The sequence below is a fragment of the Triturus cristatus genome, chromosome 3_1, assembly GCF_964204655.1.
Source record: "Triturus cristatus chromosome 3_1, aTriCri1.1, whole genome shotgun sequence".
In the NCBI taxonomy this organism is placed as follows: domain Eukaryota; kingdom Metazoa; phylum Chordata; class Amphibia; order Caudata; family Salamandridae; genus Triturus; species Triturus cristatus.
This window is the reverse complement of record NC_140583.1, coordinates 267,132,715-267,145,255: the sequence shown is the minus strand read 5'-3', so window position 1 is coordinate 267,145,255 and position 12,541 is coordinate 267,132,715. Positions and strand designations below refer to the sequence as shown.

Below are 12,541 nucleotides of genomic sequence, written 5' to 3'. Positions count from 1 at the left end.
CGGCCACTGGTTCCCTTGTTCTGTGAATAAAAAGCATTTTTCCTGATCACATGAGCATAAACTATACTTGTTCTAATTACGCCAGCTCTTATATTGGTCCATCAATCGATCAGGGGTTTGTACAGCGCGCTACTCACCCGTGAGGGTCTCAAGGCGCTGGGAGGGGGTGGGGGGGGGGGCTGCTCCAGATCAGTCGAAGAGCTAGGTCTTGAGGTCATTCCTGAACGTGTGTAGGGCCGGGGAGCGTCTGATGTTCACAGGGAGCTCGTTTCAGGTCTTGGCTGCATTGTAGGAGAAGGCTCTCCCGCCGGTTCTGTTTCTGCAGATGCGGGGGACCTCTGCCAGGGCGAGGCTGGAGGAGCGGAGGTTCCTCTTGGGTACGTGGAAGGATACTCTGTCGTTGAGGTATTTTGGTCCGATGTTGTTGAGGGATTTGTAGGCGTGGGTGAGGAGTTTGAAGGTGATCCTCTTCTTGACGGGGAGCCAGTGGAGGCCTCGTAGGTGTTGGGTCATGTGCTTGTGACGGGGTGTCCCGAGGACGAGTCTAGCTGAGGCGTTCTGGATGGTTTGGAGTTTGTGTAGAAGAGTTCTGTTGATTCCGGGGTAGAGAGTGTTGCCGTAGTCCAATCTTTCAACTGCAGCAACGGCGGGCCCTTCTTGCCGCACCTCACATCAGTTCTCAAGAAAAATAGAGTAATTCTCGTGCAATCAACGCCATACGCCAGCCGCTGAGTGGCGCTACTGTCCTCCAGATCAATACAACATGAAAAAATGAACAAAAAGGGGGTGCACAGATAACATAACATTGAGGCTCATTGGACTATTTTATCTGTGCACCCCCTTTTTTCCATTTTTTCATGTTGCCGTAGTACAGTCTGCTGGTTATGAGTGCGTGGGTGACAGTCTTTCTGCATTCAGGGGGGATTCATTTGAAGGTCTTACAGAGGATGCGAATGCAGTTGAAACTGGTGGATGCGACGGCGTTGATCCGACGGTTCATGGAGAGGGAGGAGTCAAGGATGATTCCGAGGTTCCAAGCGTGGTCTGTCGGGGTTGGTGGGTTGGTCTATTAAAATAATATACAATGGTTATTTTTGATAAATGTACTTTCATTGCAAGCGTCATGGCTGTCACATTTAGACAATAACATTTTAATGGCATACACTTGCAACAAGAAAGTTTCAAAAAATGTAACCATCTCACCAGCTTCCCAAGGTCAGATCTCTTGGCTTTGACAACGCTTGTTTTATTGGTCCTCCTTTTCCAGGATGCATTCGCTCCAACTCTCAATGCAATGCAGTAGAACTGAACAGGCTTTTTATGAAGCAATGTTTCATGCACGGCTGATAGAGCAAGTAAATGTGGATTGTTTTATTTGTCATAATCATTAGGTGCTTCCAGTTGTGCCGATTATTGGATTTCCGTGTTACCCGATCAAGACCGGACTGAGATACAGCAGCTCTTCCCACAAGGCAGTGCCAGGGAGTAGAAGGCATGTGCTGATGTATGTATGTGGTATGTGTATAGCACACACCTACCCAAAAGGCAGCAGAGCACTGTACAGGGTCAAAGGCAAAGATGCCCTCAATGAGTGATTGGAGAGGACGCTGAGCTTTGACTGTTACTTCGTCTTGAAGTCTGTTTCTCTCTCCCTCACTCTGTTGCTAGCTCTCAAAGGTGTGCACAAATCAATTTATTTGTAAAGCAATTAAAAATGGAAGAATTCAAACAGTAAACTGATTACACCCTGATTGAAATTGCTGGAAGAAACTCCTGGAGGGTCATCAAAGTAATTCTAAGGATGCCGTTTTCTCAGTTTATTAACTATGGTGTCAATTGTTTTATAAATAAATTGGAGCTGGGTCAAGTTTCATGTACGTCTTCAGGCAATCTCTTGTGCTTGTGGAAGTATACGGGCCTAGTCGTCTGACATAGAAAGATAACTATGTACAAAAAATGTATCAATGCGCACTACATTGGAAATTATGGATGGTCTCATGAATGAATTTAACAAATTTAGAAAGGCACAATATCAGAATAAAATAATAGGCATAGCGAACAATAGATGCAGTCAGTGGCCCTTCAATTTGAGTTGCCCGATAACTTCCGATATCTGTGGTAACTTGTGTTATCACACACATCAAAATTATGAGTTTTGCGTTTTTTTCTCGCATCCGGTACATATTCGGTGAGATAAAAATATCTCACCGATATACCATCCCTCATATAGAGTTCGCAGGCTAAACCTGCTGATATATATTGAGTGCAAAAAGGGCTGGTATATCCTGGGGCATGCAGATGTTAGTGCTGTTAGCACCAAAATCAGCACTTCATGCCCGATTCTATTGGTAAATTTCATAATAGGCGAGAAACATTGCACAGGTGTTATCATTTTTAATAATTATTGCACATAAAGCCGGCCAACTATAATGAGGGCTGGTGTGACATATTTTTATACAAAGTTTTGTAAACCTCTGCTGTAAGAAGTTATATTGAAACTATAAGTTATATTGAAAACTGTACGTTTTCCTGTGTCCGCACGTTTAACTTTGGAACAACTGAAGCAAACTTTGCTGAAGTTGAGCCTTCACTGTACTTTGCGCATGACAGTTTGGTGTGGATTAGCTGCTGTTTGACATACACACATACACGGTATAATACTACATATTGTAAGTCTATGTACACATGTATATGTCAGTGTGTGTATTGGCTGGTTAGATCGTCAGCAACAGGCCTATTTAGTTAAAGTTGCAACAAATAACTTACGAAACTGAGACTCACTGATTGTGGACTATTATAGAACAGTCCATTTTCAATGACTTACAAAGCCCAATTTTATATGGATTGGCAAGTCCAGGGAAGACCTGTTAGGGGTACATTTGTAGATTGGCTTTATATATACTCACCACTCCATGCTTATTTGGCCTTTAGTAGGAGTCTCAAATGTAAATATCATTGAATGAATCTGATCACATTTGAAAAACATGGACCCGGCCTCCTATGGCAGTAGTACACGGTTTGGTGGAATGGTTTGCTAAGCATGTACCTCCGCCAGTTGTCTTTCGTGGAACACTGTCTTCTTTCTCAGCGTAGATTTATTTATTTGTGTAGATCTACCCTCCTAGTTTTCTGCGTTTTGTCAGCTATCGGTTGTTTAAGTTTCAAACATTGCTCTCGTTAGTAATCCCTCTAACCTCATCTAGATTTCACCTCGTTTTCACTTCTTTCCTATCTTCTATACAGAAACTTCCTCAACATACACAAACCATACAAGTCTAATAATAGCCCATACAGGACACACAGATATCCAAAACTCGAGTACTTACAGAATGACTGGAAAGAAGACACCAACCTACATAAAAATGCATGGATAACTTAACCTATAATGTTAAATATAACATAGAAGTATTTTATGGTAGGAACATAAAGGTCAACAAGGGTAAGTAAGACTAGTGCAATGCCAAACATAACATATCAGTATTTTATAGTTAACACAGAGTTCTGCAAGGGTAACTAAGACTAGTACAGAACGCATACATTTACATGGGCAAAGGTAGGGCACGCAATGTAGGGGTTTTCAATCGTACTCGGTGTGTGAAGCTTTAGACAGCAGGAAGACTGGGCCATCTGACTCCTCTTCGGCTGATTTAACCTGCGCGTTAGGCGGTCCCAACTGATGGCTGCTCACCTGGATCTCAGGTGGATCTGCATTTACAACTCAACTCCCAAAGTAGCCGAAGGACCCATTACATATGCCCAGCCTGAAGGCGAAATATTCCATTCTTCATCTATATGCAGTAAGGAGTATGATAGACCCCTTTTGCCATCACTCCTCTTCCTCGGAGAGTATTTGGGTTATTATTTCCTATAATATGTGTGATAGATATGAACAGTAATCAGGCGTCAAGATGGTCAGTCATGATAAATAGCCTGAAATTTATTATAACTCATCTCTGTTGTTGCCGTGTTTTAAAACGTGCCCCTTCTTATCGACCAGGTGGTGGCATTCTTTTCTGGATAGGTTGTAATGAGCCTCTTTCGACTAGGTAGTGTAATAAAAAGTTTTTTTTAAAATAGCATTTGGATCTTGCAACAAACCTAGCACAATTTAGTGCGGCCCACAAGATGGAATATTGCGCTACGTTAAAATGGCTTCCTTGTGCCACATTATGCAGAGCTGCTAATAACTTCCCTGGATGAAACGTTTACCATGTAATTTGATGTTGCCCTGTCTTCCTTCCGGTTAGGAGTGCGTTTTCCCTACTAGCCAGCATTGCCATCTTCCTGGCAGACAGTGAACCATAACAGACAGTTCCATGCCAGTCAGCACTGCCATCTGCTGCTGCCAAGTCATAGCTGTCATCGTGGAGGTAGAGTTGGCACTGCTCTGCTTCTACTCCTCAAGGGAAGTGTCTCCCTGAGATTCAACACTGCCACTACCATGTGAGTCACCATAACCATCTCCATACCACCTCTGTGGCCAGCTTACCTGAAAGACGTTACTTTCCTCCAGCACCGGCATGTCCTTCTATCAACATTACTATCCTCCTTCTCATCCATAACAGTTTGTATTCTCGATGGCAACGTAAAATATCATATGCCAGACACAAAATAACCATCTCTCTACCAGCCTGCACAGTCACATCTCTGCTGGCGAAGCGGATATCTTCGTGCCACCCAGCACGGTTACATTTGTCCAGACATCACTGTATTCTCCCTGCGAGGTAGCAATGTCATGTACCTTCCAGTCAGCAACTGCAACCCTCTGCTGGCCAGCACGGCCATCCCCCAGCCGGCCAGCACTGCCACCTCATCACAGCCTGCAGGATCAACTCGCAACCCGGTGACTTTGCCATCTTCCTGCTAACCAGCACTGCCTTCTTGCCAGCGACAACGACAGTTTTCTTACCTGCCAACAATGTCGTGCATACCAGTGTCCACTGTCATCTCTCTGCCTGCCAACAAGGCTAACTCTCTGCCAGGCAGCATTGTCGACTTCCTGCTATCCGCATGGTCAATCTCCTGAAGCCTGGCACTTCCATCATCCTGGCAGGCAGAACTGTCATCTCCTTGCCCACCAGTGCTGTCAGCTCCTGCTCAACTAACTACATCTCTTCCAGTATCGCTCCCATCTCCCCAACAGACAACATTGGCACCTCCCTACCATACAGCACTACCAACTCCCTGCCACACAGCACTGCCACCTCCCTGCCAGACATTGCAGCCACCTCCCTGCCAGGCAGCACTGCCACCTCCCTGCCAGGCAGCACTGCCACCTCCCTGCCACACAGCACTGCTACCTCCCATCCAGACAGCACTGCCACCTCCCTGCCAGGCAGCACTGCCACCTCCCTGCCAGGCAGCACTGCCACCTCCCTGCCAGGCAGAACTGCCACCTCCCTGCCAGGCAGAACTGCTAGACAGCCCGGCCAGACAGCCCTGCCACCTTCCTGCCAGCAAGTACGACTATCTCTATGCCAGACAGCACCACTATCCGTTTCTATTTGGGATCTCCCTTCCAGCCAGTCTAGAAATTGGTCTGCCAGCAAGCTCTGCCATTTCCCTGTCAGCATGCACTGCTGTCTCCATACCAACCAATAAAAAATCTCCCAGACGGCCAGCCCCGCCAGCCTGTGCCACAAGTGCTAACATCTCCTGGTAGGCCATACCGTCTTTCCTTCCCAGTGCTGGCAAACTCCTGCCATCCCAGGGCTGCTGTTCCTTCTCCAGTCCCCAATGCCATTTACCTTGCAGGCCGTACTGTAATTACCCTGCCAGGCACTACTGATATTTCACTGCCAGCCAGCATGCCCCCTCCAGCTAACACTGCTAACATTGCCAACAGGGTGTATTTTCTTAGTTCACACACATCTTGACAGTTCACGTGATATCTAATGCAGTTCGGCTAGAGTTCTACTTTTTATCTCTCACTGCCAATCAGCTAACAGATGTTTCTTACATGCCATCTGCCTAAGGGCTCACATACATTAGGAAAGCAGCCCGTTGTATGCAGGTTTATGCTTTACGGAGACTGCGACCACCTCCCTTCAATAGACACATCTAATACTCCTTTTTACAGAAATAGGGCAGTAGTGGTATCCTTTCATGCACACCCTTGAGTAAAGAAAGGGAAAACGTCTATATCCATTCCCAGTGGAGCCAAACATAATTCACCTTGACACTCCAGGCTGAAAGCCACCAACCTTTACCTCAGTAAGGAGAAGTCAATACAAACAGTAAACCACATGGGGAGCACACACAAACGTATCAAAAGTTTATAAAGTTTGTATTCAGTTCTCTTGTAGTTCCAGATTTTCTTTATAATTCTCGTCAATCCTGTGACACCTTACAAACAATCTGACACGCGTATTTCAGCCCAAACGTAGGATCTTTTTCAAGGAGAGAGTTTTAGGGGCTCCACCCGTAGAGATGTGATATGCCACAGGGTCCAAGTGGACCAGAAGTTCATCAATTGACAGAAGCCTAACCAGCTCACAATAGATCGACAAAGAGATCTCAACATGAAAGCCCAGTAGAGACTCGCCAGCTCTGAGATGGTTGGATAGACCAGACCCAACGGAAGTCTTCTATGATCGAATATGGTGTGCAATGGGTAATATACAGCCTTCTTAGAAATAAGTAAATTTCACCAATGGGGAAGGCAGTAGGGTCGTGAAGAAAAATTGTCCTTTACTTCAGGCAGCAATGCACATTACAAGGAGCATTAACAGTTGGCCAAGTCAAGAGTCATGCATCTCTTCAAAAAATACAAAATATTTGAACTTGGGAGAGAGAGAGGGAGAGAGAGTGTGTGTGCATGCGTTTTTATTACTCCTTCCTATGTCGTCACTCATTGTAAATCTCATTGCGCCTCTAAACCATAAACCCATAAGTTTAAAAATAACTAGGCTTTGGTAGCAATCCCAGATGTGCAACTATGATGATTAGTGCAGAAATGCAATGTTACAGGGATGCAGGAGACTGAGGAGGGCCAATGCACCCAAAATATGACTGTAATTTACTCCCAACCTGGACGGCTAGGGATCCAATTACATTGCTTGCAATAGGGTCCAAGGCAACTTACTACACCACCGAGCCAGCCAGCACTGCCTTGTCCCTGAAAACAAACATGATCTCAAGATTTCTACCTCAAAATCTTTAGGGTATCCTCATTGGCCCTATCATTCACTGAATTCAACACTCAAATTCCAGATCCCACAAAGTTTCTGGCATCTGCCTCATTGCCACCACCGAGGACACCAAGTTGGACAGAAAAGCTTCAGTGGGACACGTTGGCGACCACTGCATGGTGACATCAGTGTATCCAAACACTGGGTCTGAGATCAGACATCCATGCAAAAGCAGCTGATTTTAGTGTGCAAGCCGTTATTAATTACTGGTAACTCCTCACAAGTATTCAGCACTTGGTAAATACCCTAATTTAATGAGCACTGGCAAAGCCAATAGGTTGCACTTTTAGTGTGTAAGAGCAGAGTAAGTGGATTTGCCAAGGTTTGTGTGTTTAAACAAAAGTAAAAGACAAAAAAAATAATTTAAATACTAGAGGAAAAGCAAACTCATATCTCATTGTATCTCTAAATCGAACATTAAATTCAATGTTTCCCATTTTTATAAATGTCTGAACTGCGTCATGCTAAGTACACCTTCTGCCTCAGATGCCAACTGAGTGTAGCAGATGGCCCTTTACCTTGTGCCATAAAACCCTTTGTGTGGCAAAGCTTGTGCTTTCATTCAATATGTGGAAGGGAGGAGAGACAACAAAAACAACCATTAAGGTCTGCTTTTTATCCACACTTCATCAAAAAATACCCCTTTTGCCATGGTTGAACACGCAAGCTGGGAAGAGTGGGGAGCAAAGTAGCGGGGGGGTTGATGGTTTAAGGGAGAGCTAGTAAACACATGCACTGTCAAGGAGTGCTGAGGGAAAAAGAAAATTAAATGTGAGAAGTGGAAGGATACAGGTAAGCCAGCTAAAAGGACTGTAAAAAAGGCTGCGGTCCTGGGGAGGGAAATACACAAGAAAAGGAAGGCTAGCCATCAAATAAGAAGCGAGCAATTGGGAGAGACAATAAAGCCAGCCAATGGTGAGCAATAGGCTGTAAACGCACTGCAGGCTCACACTAGGTCCTTCACAATCAGACAGCTTGTGGTATCTGGTAGGCTCGAAATAAACATAAAAAACTGTTTTTATGTAGCAAAAGAGTACAATGTTTTAAGATTTCACAGTTTCATAAATTGCACTGTTAATTATCTGAAATTCCATCGGCGAGAACATGTTTGCACATCTCAAATAAGTGAATGTGTGTTTTGGTATAACATACTTAGCCGAAACTGAGTAGCCCTTGAAACTAACAGGTGTATTACATTGTGCCTCAACAACAGATAAGTACCTTGCATCACACAAACATGCTCATCAGTCAGCTAATGCAGTGTCCCAGAGAGAGTTCACCAGTCCAGACTGGAGTAAGTGGCAAACAAGCAGGCCCGGCTCCAAGATTTTGTTTTTGGGTGGGCCAAGGATGCATTTGGGTGGGCCACTAAGGGCCCAATTTGTCGCTTCTTGTGGTAGCCTACAAGCCCTATATTACGTCATATCTACTTGCAAACAGTCACCATGATACAATGGATCGATTCTGTGTGTATACAGAGCATGTGGAGAGTTATTTGAAAGTAAGAGCGATATCTGGACCTAAGTGCAAACCCTCAAATTCCAGCAGGCCTGGATTCAACACAAGTACTTCCAGGCCTGATTATCTACTTTTCTACCATCCCTCTCCTCACCTTATCTCACAGCTGAACTTGGGCCCCAGCCCCATATCAGCCACCATCCAGCTCCGCTTGGCTTATTCCCCCCCAAAAAATTAGTAAAATCACCTTCAAACTTAAAACATTGACTATAGCAGTAAATCTAATTATTGCACACTTTAATTTGTTCCACAGTTGCCCTAATGACCTGACTGCTAATTAAATAAAACCAGAAAGGCCATGACAGGGCCGGTTTTAGCCCTAATGCTTAAGTCATTTTTGGCGCCCCACCAATGACCTCTTTCTCCGCAGATACCATTACTACCACCCTCCAAGAGTGCCCTTCATCTCTCCGTAGCTGCCCCCATGACCTCCTCCTCAGATCCCTCACTGCCAGCCTCCAACAGTGCCCTTCATCTCTCCGAAGCCCCTCTCTCATATGCATTTCATTTGTTGTATAGCGCTGCTCATATCAGTGTAGTGTGTCACAGTACTTTACACCACGCACACATTATACAGAGATGATAAATCATACAAGTATGTAAATCAGTCTACAGGGAATGTCACATACGCCAATGAGGATTACAAGGTGTAGGAATCAAATGCCATCCACACCGGTGGGCAGTATATTTTAAGAGGGTTTGGGCTGGGGAAGCACAAACTCAGGTTTTAAAGCATACCACAGTGGTTGGGGGTTGGCTTTACTAATAAAAATGTATATCGGCCCAAACTCTTTTTACTCAAGAATCTCTGTGACAAAGGCAGTAACCCACTAAGCTATCCACATAAAATACAGCTTATCTGAATTTCAAAACTACCAACAGGCAAAGGATTGCTCTCCAGCAGGATCATTAATCACCAGTTATCTGGACATTTTTATTGTTGTCCTGCATCCAAGGCCATGATAATGATAAAAAACACTGTAAATGAAGCATACACAAAGTATGTGCCTTGAGGGGACTGTGCAGATTTAAAAAATAAACACAAATAGTAACACATTCTCTTACCTACTCTGTTAGTCAAACTTTGTGTCACAGCCTGATGTGATAAGCAGCAGCAGGGGGCAGGAAAGGTGAATAGGAATAAACAAACTTATTTTATCCAGCGATGAACAGAAAAGGAAATATCCATGCAGCTGGACAGAAGGCAAAACTTACTCAGTGCCAAATAAAGAATTTCTCCCCTTCGCCACACCCCTATTTTCCCTGCACGACACAGCCCACCTTTCTAAAAGGAGTTGGGTGATTGGGGATGGCTGTGAGAAAGAGCCCAGGCCCAATCACTCAACTCCCAGAACATGAAGGAAAACAACGTTAGGAGGAACGTTTTAAATGAAAGATGCCATTCTGTATTGGCCTTTGTACCCTCACTGCAAGGGCCAAGGTTTACGTTTGGGTGGGCCAGGTTCATGTTTGGGTGGGCCTGGCCCACCCGCCCCCCCCTCTAGAACCGGGCCTGCAAACAAGACAAAGAAAAGGCCTTAAGTCAGTCAAGTGTACCATGTCCTGTATGATGACTGGGGTAATTTCTTGGTTTTTAGCCAGCAACTCACTGAATTCCAGGATTTGTACTTTTAATATCCCTTTTATAAGAAGTATTCAGTTTTTGCTTGCAGGTGGTGACTATTGGCACCGGAATTTTTTTTTCATCATATGGTATGGAACCAGAACAAGAGAGAGAAAAGCAGAACAATTAAAAAGACAGAGAGATAAGAAAATAGCTAAACAAGGAATGAAAAAGAACCTGAAGTGCAATGAAGGGATAGGAGGTGCAGGGTAGTAGAAGAAGTTGAAATGAGGTGAATTCAAATTTTGGCAATCCCGGCATTCTGCAGCACCAGTGGTGTCCTCCGTAGAAAAACTTTGAACACTGGATTTCTAAGTATGTAAGTATTGCCAAGTCTGGCTGAATGTTTTATAAATGACATTGGTCCATTAAGCAGGCAGGACTACATGAGTGTGCGGGCCTACCTGGCTTGAAGGTGACGAGCAGTCTGGATTGGAGATCTCGGAGTGTCTCTAGTTTCCAAGCAATGCGAGTGGGCAGGCTTTGGCGAATTTGGATTTGCTCTCACTGTAGAGCAGCAGGATAAGGAGATCCAACACTACAGAAGGTTTCAGAGGCCAGCACCCAGATCATGTTTCACCCCCTGTGATTGGTCCTGCGAAAAGAAGAGAGAGAAGGATGTTAAAGCCTCCTCAGAAGGTGTAAGCGAGAGTGGAGCTATGTCAGATCTCTAGAACTCCGCGGACCGGAAAACCAGACTGGGCTATTAAAGTCAGGAGATTTCCACACCAGTCGATGCCTCAGAAATGCCAGCAAGGCTGTGGTAGATTGACATGGTTGCCGGCCCTCGCAGAAGTACCATCCTAGAAATCTCCCTCGCACTAGAGCAAAAACTAAAGTCATTGAACACCGGTTTTCCAGAGTCCATAGTACACAACAGAGTAAATCCATTGTACTCAGGACGGCAGAAACAAAAATTGGAATTAGGGTTGAGACAAAATCAGTGTGCTTCAATCCTTAATCCATAGACAGGAAAAGGAGCAACATAAGTCTGCCACATATTTACCCAGGTGCAAAACTTTTCAATGAGAGCACCACACACGTAGGGCCATGCTGAGATTGTAAAGACTCTCCCTGGGGAGGTGTTAGCCATGGAGTGCAGAAGCTGCAAATACATTGGATAATATACATAGTGTTTACAGGACCTCTTCTGATATTCAAATAGTTTGATGTGAAAAGACTATAAAGCGACAGTTTGACTTGCAATTTACCAGCCCGTATGGAATCATGCCAATAAGTCACGTATTTAGTAAATCGATTTGAGATTTTAAAGTTAATAATAAAATACAAATATGTCAACATTTTAGTTGCTTCATTTTTCAGTAAGAGAAAGCTGAAGATTCCTGCAGTACAATTTAAGTTAAAAGATTTGAAAAGCATTGAATAAAATCACACTTAGCCTGTATGAACAGACCTTATACTCACATTATCAAAACACAACATCGAAAAATAAACCAGACAAGCCAAATAGCAATTATAAAAGGTGGTGTGGGATAGGGAAAAAGATGAAGGTGGTGATAGAGTTGTGTGTGGTTGTCTGTTTGTACACCCAGAGCCGCAGGCACACCAAAATCATTGAAGGCTCAGAAGAATAGCCCACATATCCCCTTTCGCCATCTCCAACATGCCAAATGGAACGCAAATATAAACAAAAATAATTGTGCTGGAAGAACAGAAATTAACCAGAAAAAAAGACAAAGGCTATATTATCCAAAATAGCATGCATTGCCCAGCTAACCCCAATATTCCTTCCATTTCCCTTAACATTTTGACTTCTCCAAGATTTTGGTTTCTTCTTAAGCAGACCTGCTTCTCAGCAGCCAATATTTTTACTGTCACATCTTCCCACAGACCCTACAAATGTGGTTGGTCCACCTACGCTTGGGCACTATGGATCGGAACTGTATTTAAAAGGAAGAAATAATGAATGGTGACCCCCTCCCGCCCCCCCCACCCTCCTCCCAAAAAATTATAATCACCTAGAGGGGTCGTTTCGGCAGCCCAATGCTTTGGACAGTGTACAAAAAAATGCGCTTAGAGACATGTAGCAGGCGGTGTACAGATGGGAAATATTCTATAGGAATGTGGCCAAAGCACTTACTTCATTTCCTTGAGGCACACTAATTAGGAGCATGCAAATCATTCAACTGAAAAAGTGCCAAACTGTAAAATATTCACAAACGTTGCAGAGTAAAAACAAAACCCAAGA

At 44.2% G+C, this 12,541-nt stretch overlaps 1 protein-coding gene across 8 annotated transcripts in view; it reads right to left on the bottom strand.

Annotated features, from left to right (window-relative positions):
- Positions 1-12,541, bottom strand: part of LINGO1 (leucine rich repeat and Ig domain containing 1) — a 3,568,664-nt gene that overhangs the window by 3,059,044 nt on the left and 497,079 nt on the right. For all 8 annotated transcript variants that reach the window (XR_014978787.1, XM_085643857.1, XM_085643861.1 and 5 more), the window contains one exon: positions 10,737-10,927. The gene's annotated coding sequence lies outside the window, so the exon portion shown is untranslated. The remainder of the gene's footprint in view (positions 1-10,736; positions 10,928-12,541) is intronic.